The sequence below is a fragment of the Helianthus annuus genome, chromosome 5 (genome assembly GCF_002127325.2).
Source record: "Helianthus annuus cultivar XRQ/B chromosome 5, HanXRQr2.0-SUNRISE, whole genome shotgun sequence".
Classification (NCBI taxonomy): Eukaryota; Viridiplantae; Streptophyta; class Magnoliopsida; order Asterales; family Asteraceae; genus Helianthus; species Helianthus annuus.
The window spans coordinates 114,103,357-114,114,007 of NC_035437.2; positions in this window are offsets into that span (position 1 = coordinate 114,103,357).

Consider the following 10,651-nt stretch of genomic DNA (forward strand, 5'->3'; position numbering starts at 1 on the left):
TTCCGCTGCACTACTCTTCCATTTGTTCATTTAAATTCAAACACAAATCACAATCAATCCAAACTCAGATCCTAACAATTGGTATCAGAGCTTGGACAGTCAAACTTGATCTAACAATCATTTTGACGTAAACAGTTCAGCTCGAAATTGTTGATACTGATCGTTTGTTCGTTGTGTTGAAAAACAGAGTAAGGTTTAATCACCGATAAAGTTGATTAATCAGTGCCTGTAAAACAACCGGAAAGATGTCGCAATCACAAGATGATAAAAATAACATTGGCTCTTTGTTTAAACCACCTATGCTGAAAAGAAATGAGTACAACATCTGGGAGCGAAGGATGTGTCACATTCTCGCTCAACAAAACACTGGATGTTGGAGGTCTGTCGTTTTCGGTCCTCATGTTCCTATGGTGCCAAGCGCAGAGGACGCTAAAAAGTCCGTTCCTAAACCAACTGAAAATTACACTGAATTGGATTTTCAGAAGTTTGAACTGGATGCCAAAGCGTTTAGCATCATAGCCTCAGCACTCCCCAACGAAATCTATGCTAGACTGTTACATTGTAACAGTGCAAAAGAATTGTGGGATGCATTAAAGGAACAGTTCGGAGGAACGGAGGAGGTTATCGAAAATAATAGGGAAATTTTGAATCAGCAGTATGAAACGTTTTGTCACATGAAAGGGGAGTCACTAACCCAACAATTTGAACGTTTCAGTTGTCTCATCAGTGAACTAAGGCTTGTTAAGGTTACATTTCCGAATGCAACCCAAAATAGCAGGTTCCTTAGATCATTGCCAGAAAAATGGGACACAATTGCTTTTGTCACCAGGAATTCAGCTGAATTCAAAGATCTGACCCTGACCCAACTCCATGGTAGACTCCTGACCTATGAAAGGGAGTTGAACCAAAAAAGGAGGTTGCAAGAGTCTGGTAAAGTTGCTGATGACTATTCATTCGGCAGCACAGCTCTGTTTGGTCAGGAAGAATCTGGCAGTAGCAGTAAGGATCAGAGTTATGATCACTTTATTGACATAACTACTGGGGGTAACTTTGCCAACTCTGATTCTCACTCTACGAATTATGCTTTCACAGCAAATACTGAAAACTAGATGTCAGATAATTTGTGTTTTGAGCTGAATGATCTGCAACATTTTGATCCCACTGACTTAGAAGAGATGGACATTTTGCATCAGTTGGCCTTGCTTAGTGTAAGAACAAGCAAGTTCTACAAAAGAACAGGGAGAAAATTTCCAGGGCTTCATGGAAATTTAAGGGTGGGGTTGGATAAGTCGAAAATCAAGTGTTACAAGTGTAGTAGGCTAGGTCACTTTGCTAGAGAATGTAGGAGTCAAACTACTGGTCCCATAATAACTCACCCTAGCACAAACCCTATACCACAACAACAAAACACTGTGCACTATACCCAATATGCCCCTGCAGCACATGTTAACACTGCTCATTATGCTGCAACCCCTGTGCCAGTGCATTATGTTCAAACCACTGTTCCACAAATTCAGTATGTTCAAGCCCCTGTTCCTCAGGCACAAGTGCAACCTGTTGCACCTCAAACAGCTGCTCCAACTGTGACACAACCAGATCAGCAAAGATTTTTCACACAAGGCTTTGTTGATTGGAGCAGCATGCCTGATGAACTTGGTGATGAAAATTTTGCTCTATATACTTCTAATGATGCTTTTAATGATGAATACTGCAGTTGCTGGTGAACTACTGTTGGAAGAAAGTTCAGAAACCCTAACTGAACCACTAACCGACCCTTGGTCCAAAGAAGACAAGGAAAAAGAAGAGATGAAGAAAGCTGGTGATGTAGAAGAGAGAGAGCCGATGAAGAAGATAATCATCAATGTGATTGTGCCATGATGGCTGCTGCTAAGGTATCACCTCAAGTTCTTGAAAAACTGTGTTCAGACAACTGTGTTATTGCATTTGCTAACATTAAAGAGGTGAATGAAAACCTTAGAGATAAAATCTTGTCTGATGAGGTCAAATTTGAAAAGTCATTGAAAGAACTTAGAAACAAATTGGCTGAAAAGGATAAAGAGATTAGCAGCTTGAAAGAAGAACAAAGCATAACCAAAACTCAACTCCAAACTATGGTAGAAAAATACCAAGTTTGCAAAAAGGAGTTAGAGTCTACCCAGATCACTTGTGAAAAATGGGTAGAGTCTTGCAAAGGGTATGAGGTTATGCTTGAGAAACAGCTTAAAAGCAATGTCAAGTTTGGTATAGGTCATAGAAAATATGATGATATTGCAAGCACTGCTGCAATGCAAGCTGTTTCTTCTGAGATCATACCAACCAACAAAAATGGCCAAGAGGTTAAAATAACCGACAAACTTGGTAACAAAATTACTTTGGAAAGCTCTGTGGGATCCTCAACTTTTGAGGAAATTGAGAAATACCAATTTAAACCCACATGGTCTGATGAGTGTGATATCCTTGAAAATTTCAAACCAATGGATTTCACAACCACTGATGGTGTAAAAGCTCCAAAAGCAAGAGTCATTCCTATCAAAGATATCCCAACAGAGGTTCAAAACTCTGTTGCAAAGGAATCTGAGAAAAGGAAGAAAAGAGAAAAGATCAAAAACTTGTTTTGTGAATTCTGTGAAAAGAAGAATCATCTAACAAAAGATTGTTTTCATCTAAAAACATATGATATAAACAAAACAAGCATCATTTTACCTGCTGCAAGCTGCACCATCTGTGGTAAAGATAATCACAAAACTCAGGCATGTGTGTATCTCAAAAACTTTGACATAAAAAAAGAATGAATACACTGCAAAAACATCCTTGAGTCCATCAACATCATCTGTCAAGTTCACCAAGAAACAACCACTGTTTGTCCCTGTCCAAACAGCTGTCACAAAACAACTGAACCAAAAGTCTGTCCAAAGAGATGTACAGGTGACTGATGCACCCCCTGCCAATCAATTCAGAAAAGGCAAGGAAAAAGCATCATACCAAAGGATTCCTCATGTTTATGAGGCTTACAAAAAGCCCTCTAAACCGAGAGTGAACAGACATCCTTTTGGTTATCAACAGATGATGGGTCAAGACCCCCAACAGTGGTTAGAGAGAAACATTCCCAAAAATGTTCAAACCCCTGAGCTAACCACTGTCCATGCATCTGCTTCCATTCCAGTCGCTGTTGAGACCCCATCCAAAGCCCTGTTGGCTTTGGAAACCTCTATGAACTAATCCATTTACTTCATGTGCAGGGAGCTTCTGCATGCTTAGATAGTATTTGGTATGTAGATAGTGGAGGCTCCAGGCACATGACATGATGTAAAGCCCTTCTTCAAGATTTCAAAATTCATGGAGGGGGTGATATATCCTTTGGTAATAATAGTAAGGAAAAGTTCTGGGGTCTGGAACAGTAAAGTCTGGAAATGTAAAATTTGAAAATGTCAATCTTATTGATAATCTGAAATTCAACCTCCTGAGTGTATCTCAAATGAGTGATAAAGGGTTTGGATCATTCTTCACAAAGGATTGTTGTAGGATTGTTGGACCAGAAATGGTTAGTAAGATTGAAGCAATTATCAAGAAAGGCTCAACAAAACTTGTTGCTCAAAGAAGTGGCAATGTTTATGTTGTTGACATGTCAAGAGAGTGTCCCAGAGCTGATGCCTGTCTGTTTTCAGCTGCCTCTAACAAAGAGACAGAGCTATGGCACAAAAGACTAGGACACACAAATCTCAAAACAATAAATGAAATTTCAAAAAATGGCTTAGTAAGAGGCTTACCACAAAAAATGTTTTCATGTCCTGAACACTGTGTTTCATGTTTAAAAGGAAAACAGCACAAGAGCTCTTTTAAGTCCATTGAAGAGTCCAAAACAACCCAGTGTTTGCAAATGCTGCACATGGATTTGTTTGGCCCAGTGCAAGTCATGAGTCTCAAAAAGAAAAGATATTGTTTGGTTATTGTTGATGACTTCTCTAGGTTTACATGGACCTTCTTTTTACCCTCAAAAGATGAGACTGCAGGCATTTTGCAAGACTTTGTGATACAGGTTGAAAAGCAATTTGACCTTCCAGTAAAAGTCTTCAGGAGTGACAATGGCACTGAATTCAAAAATAAGGAGTTGGATGCCTTCTGTGTGAAGAAAGGAATTGTAAGGCAGTACAGCATTCCTAGAACACCAGAGCAAAATGGGGTTGTTGAGAGAAAGAACAGAACATTGATTGAGGCTGCCAGAACCATGCTTGCAGATTCAGGTTTGCCATTAACTTTTTGGGCAGAGGCATGAAACACTGCTTGTTATATCCAAACCAAATTTTTGATCAACCCCAGGCACAAAAAGACTACTTATGAAATTCTGTATAAAATAAAGCCATTAATCTCATATTTCAAAGTTTTTGGTTGCCCCTGCTTCATTTTGAACTTAAAAGATTCTATCTCAAAGTTTGCAGCCAAAATTGATATGGGATATCACTTGGGATACTCAACCACTGCTAAGGCCTACAAAGTGTTTAATACACGGACCAAAGCAGTGGAAGAGACCTTGAATGTAAAGTTCAATAAACTTTCATCAATGAAAATCCATGCAAATCCTGCAGAATTGTTTAACCTTGAAAAATTCACTTTTGAAAATACTGCTGTCAAGACTAACACTACAGGTCCATCAAAGGATTCATCACCAGACTATGGATATGAAATCATCATTCCTCAAAAGTCTGCTTCAAAAGGGAGAGCATCAGTTGTTCAAAACAGTTGTCAAAGCTCAACCACTGCTACCTCAACAGTTGTTGACCAAAGTAGCCCCTTAACCCCTACTTCCACCTCATCAAACACTGCTGACAGAAGTCCTCAAACAGTGGATCAAAGTCAGCAGGTGTCCACACCTTTACCTCCAATGCCTCCACCTTTTGAAGCCACTGCTGGGTCATCAAAGTCACCAGCAGTGGTTAGCTCAGATGATACACATCTGCAGCCTTCACCACAAAATGCCATCATTCCATACCAAGGAGAGCTAATCTTCTTGAAATCTCATCCACCAGATCAAATCATTGGCAACATCAATGAAGGGGTGCTCACAAGAAAGCAGTCCCAAAACATTTGTCTTTTTGCTGGCTTCCTATCACTCCATCAGCCAGTCAAGTACCAAGAGGCACTGAAAGACAACAGCTGGGTAGAAGCCATGCAAGAAGAGCTCCAACAGTTCAGAAGACAACAAGTATGGGAGCTTGTACCACTGCCAGAGAATGTAAGTCCTATTGGCACAAAGTGGGTCTTCAAAAACAAAACTGATGAAAGGGGTATTGTTGTCAAGAATAAAGCCAGGCTTGTGGTTCAAGGCTACAGACAAGAAGAGGGTATTGACTATGATGAAACATTTGCCCTGGTAGCACGACTTGAAGCTATCAGACTCTTTCTGGCGTTTGCTGTCAACCACAACATCAAGGTGTATCAAATGGATATCAAATGTGCTTTCCTATATGGTAAAATTCAAGAAGAGGTATATGTCTGTCAACCTCCAGGTTTTGAGGATCCATTTTATCCAGATCATGTCTACAGGCTGAATAAAGCTTTGTATGGCTTGAAACAAGCACAAAGAGCCTGGTATGAAACTCTTTCCACCTTTTTACTTTCCATTGGTTTCACCAGAGGCAGGATTGATAAAACATTGTTTTTAAAATGGAGAGGAAAGGATTTGTGATTATCCAGATTTATGTGGATGACATCATTTTTGGAAGCACATGCAATAAAATGTGTGAGGAGTTCAGGCAACTCATGACAGCTGAGTTTGAAATGAGTGCAATGGGTGAACTTCAATGCTTTCTTGGTCTCCAAGTAAGGCAGCTGCAAAATGGTACTTTCATCCATCAAGGAAAATATGCCAAAGAGCTTTTAAAGAAATTTGATATGGATGATTGTAAGCCATGTAGTACACCCATTGCAACCAATAAATTGGTCATGTCTGAAGAAAAGGATGATTTGGTTGATCGGACCCTATATAGAAGCATGATTGGGTTTTTATTGTACCTAACTGCATCTAGACCAGATGTCATGTTTGCAACATGTGTCTGTGCAAGATCCCAATCAGCCCCTAGAAAGTCAAACCTTATTGCTGTAAAAAGGATATTTAGATACCTCAAAGGTGCTCCCACACTTGGTATCTGGTATCCAGCTGATGGTAAAATTGAGCTTTCAGGTTTCTCAGATAGTGACTTTGCTGGATGCGATAAAACAAGGAAATCCACTTCAGGAGGGTGCCAATTCCTAGGCAATTGCTTAGTGTCTTGGCAAAGCAAAAAGCAAGCAGTTGTTTCCACATCCACTGCGGAGGCAGAATACATAGCTGCTGCAAGCTGTACATCCCAACTGCTCTAGCTTCAAAATCAGCTACTGGATTTTGGTATCACTGCCTTGAAGACACCACTTATGTTGGATAGCCAGGCAGCAGCAAATATCATCAAAAATCCAGTTTCCCATTCAACCACCAAACATATCGACATCAGACATCACTTTGTGAGGGATTGCTATGAAAAAGGTTTGATTTCTCTGCATCATGTTCCAACTAAGGATCAGATGGCAGATGTGCTAACCAAAGCATTAGACACATCCACCTTTGAAAGCTTGATCTCTAGGATTGGCATGCTTAACATGGAATAATAGGCAAAATCCTGTTTTTCCATGAATAAAAGCATTAAAATGTTTTCAGAAAATCGAAAATCCATCTTTAAAAATAGCTAAAATGAATCTTTCATTAAAATCCTAAAAGTCTGCCATAACCACTGATGGGTTCAAAAAGTCTGTTCTCATTTTCTTTGGTTAACCACTGATGGTCAAAATCAGTGGTGCATCCACTGCTGAGCTATCTACTGATGATAAAAAGCATCCACTGTCCTCCATTATCATTACAACTGCTGTTCTCACCAGTTGTTTTCACAATCTGTACTGTTTAAAAGTACTGTCCTTCACTTCACCAGGGGATGGCATGCGGGCAGTACTTAGGGGCCAGACCTTTTGTAACTGCTGCCACGTCAGCACTCACTCTTCCTCTATAAAACCCCCTTTCAACACCCAAACAGGGTTTCACTGTCGAATTGAATTCTCAAAAATTCTCTTCTCAAAGCAGTTTCCATCACATTTCGTCAAATCTCTCCACATCTCATCTTCGATCCTCATCTTCAAAATGGCAAAATCGAAATCATCCGCAAAAGCTTCAAAAGGGGCCTCTCAAAAGGCTACCTCCACCGACATCCCACACAAACCATCTCACAATCTACTGGGTCTTCTCATAAAACCCGGCACCATCGATACATTTGATTCCATCCTCGACATACTCAACGCCTCAACGTACAAAACTTTGTTGACCGCTAATGCACCCATTTACCTGCAAACTCAGAGAGAGTTTTGGAAAAATTGCATCCTTGAAAAACAAGGAGAAGATATCATAGCCATTAACTTTACTCTGCAGAAGAAAGCAGTCCGAATAACACCGCAATCAATATCTGAGGTCTTTCAGCTCACTGACCAGGAAGGTAAAGATTCTTTCCCTAAAAACGAGTTAAAAACTGACTTCATTGAGAGAGGGTATGCAGACACAATGAAGAGGGATACCTTACAAAAAGGTTTCTTCCCTTCTGCAACCAGATTTTTATTTCATACCCTTCTCATGTGTGTTTCAAACAAAACCACCTCCTTTAATGAAATACCATTGAAAATTAAAACTTGGGGTATGCTATTTTACAAGGAGAAAATCTTAACTACTCCAAGGCAATTTTCAATGATTTGGTTAAAAATGTTGAAACAAAATCATTCTTACTGTTTCCAAGATTTTTAAGTTATTACTTTGAGAAAAAGTTCAGTAAGGATGATATTGCGGTAATAAACCAAGGTGAATCTTTTCAAATAAACAGCTTAACTGCTGAAACATTTTCAAGAATGTTAACGCCTTGTAAAACACAAGCAGAGGTGCCTGAGCAGACTTTAGCAGCAAACACTGCTCCTCAGGTATCTGCTGCTGAGCCCACAGCTCAAGGTGATCAAGGCAGCCAAACAACTGTCTTGAAACCCACACCTAAAATCACCAAAAAGCCACAGAAAAAGAAAACTCAAAAACCCCCCAAACCCATCAAAAAGGCAACTCTGGAGGATGAGATACCAGAGCAACTGCCTGTGATTGCACAAAAATCACAACAAACCACTACTGCTACTTCCTCACAGCAGTTGGTAGAAATATCTCAACCCATACCTGAAACTCCTCCTGTCTCTTCACAAAAAGAACAGGTTGTACAAATAGGGTCACCACATCATGAGGCTCTGGAAGCACTCGTTTCCATCCTCCACACCCCAATACCCAGGGCAATTCCGCTTTCTAAACCCACCTTCACATCCCCAATTCCACCAAACACCAAACTGCTGTTGGATGTAATTGATTTGAACCTAGCACAAACCAGTCCTTCTCACTCACCTGTTCATGAGAAAATACTTCAACATGAGACTGGGCTTGATGTATCAATCTTTGCTAACCCACCAACACAACCTGAGGAGGTTACACCCCTTGAGTTACAAGTAACTCTTGGTGGTATTCCAAGTGAAGCAGCCACTACAAGTGTTGAACCTATAGGTTTACACTTGGACAGTGGTTACATCAATAAGACTTCCTTGGAGGCAATTCCTTCCATAACACCTCTGTTATCTGCTAGTGAGTTTGTATTAACCACTGGTTCAATCAAAAGATTATCAAGTGTTGAAGGAAGAAGACCCCAGTACCAAGAAAAAGGGGCATCAGTTGTTGATGTTTGGAGTACACTCCCTACCTCCCCTTCTGATAAAACCACTGCTATTGGGAAATCAGATGATCCCATTAAATTGGGTGATGGTTTAAAGTACCAAGAATTGACAGAACGTTTTGAAAAATTGGACGCATCTGTTGCAGAAATTAAAGACATGCTGCAACAGTTGTTAACAATTCAAAAGGTACCATCCACTGCTGTTCCATCTCAAACACCTGCTCCACCACCAGCAGATGTTACAAATGAGCTCTGGAACCTCTTTCAACCTTTTCTCCATCAACAATTTCAGTTGGCTGAGCACCAACATGCCAAACATGTTCAAGGTCTCAAAAAGGCAATGGAGTCTAGGTTCAGGGATACCAACGATGACATCAAGGCTCTTAAGGCCCATTTGTTGACAACCACTGGCACTGCTCCTCCGACTGTACTTTATATTGGTGACCTCCCTGCAGATAATGCCAAAAAGGGGGAAAAATTAAGGAGTGGGTAAAGAAAGGGATTTATAATGGGCTATACCTTGACACAGAAAAAGATGCAATGCTCAGAGATATTCCTTTGCCAGATGGTAGTAAAAAGGTTGATGTTACCCAGAATGCACTTGATGATGCTGTCATAAGTGTAAAGAAGGATAGAGCGGCAAAGGATCTAGCAAGGTGGAATGAGGAGAAAAGAGCTATTATGGAGCTGATGCGCAGGGTTGTTCTGGTGAAAAGGATGATCAAAATCCGATTCCAAAAGGAAATCTTACTAGAAAAGTAAGGAAACCCAAATTCACACCATCCAGCCTTCCAAAGCACACTCCAAAACCACTGTCCAAAAGCCATCAACATCAAACCTCCATCCAAACAGTTGCTGAAACATCTGTTGTTACAACAACTGCTCCCACTCAAACACACACCACTACCACTTCCTTACCACCACCATCAGTTCCTGCTCTAAAGTAGAAGACAACAGATGTTAAAACATCTGTTGTAATGACAACAGTGGTTGAAACACCAGTTGTTTCAATAGCTGTCAGTCAGTCACAAACCACTGATCCACCCAAAACATCATATGCCCTCCCTAAAATAAAAAGGAGAAGGGTTGTCATATCAGATGATGATTCTCCATCACCACCACCAAAAGCTTCAAAATCCCAAGCACTTATCACAATTCCAAAACCCATTCCTCTCTCTTCAGCTCAAATGTACAAACCCTTACCTCCTGCAGGTGTTCAATTTCCTCTTGAACTTGTAACAGTCAGAGATGAAATTAAGTCTTTCTACTATGAGGATGACACTGCTAAAAGGAGCTTGCCATCGATTGAAGGATATCCCAGGCCAACAATATTGAAGAATACTTGAAAATCAAGGCCAAGCAAGCAGAGGATATCTCAATCAAAAACAAACAAGGGAAATCTGATAGAGAGTATCAACAAAACTATTAGTTTCTACTTACACAGGTCAGAGCTTTGGAACAGTTTGCAAAAAATTTATGTCAGCAAATCTCTGAGAAGGGAGATGAGTCCTTGAGAAAAGACTACATTGAAAACATCATGACCTACAAGACATACAAGGGGGAGAAACACATGTACAGAAACTGGACCATTCCTGAGCTTGAAAAAGAAGTAGCCAGGATTCATGAAATGATCAAGAATAAGGTTGAGCAGACTCCCCTAGAAAAATTCAAAAGGGTTGAAGCTGATAAGGCTTTAGAGCTGAAGAGAATGAAAGAGGAGCTGATAATTGCTGAATATGGGTCAAAGAACTCTGTGTCTAAGTGGGGAGAAGCGAGGGTCAGGGCCACCTACAAAAGGTTGGAAGAGCTTAGGAAGAAAGATCCAACAGCTCCACAAAAACCTGATTACTCTAAAGCAGAGGTTTCAAAAGGATCATCAAAGCCAC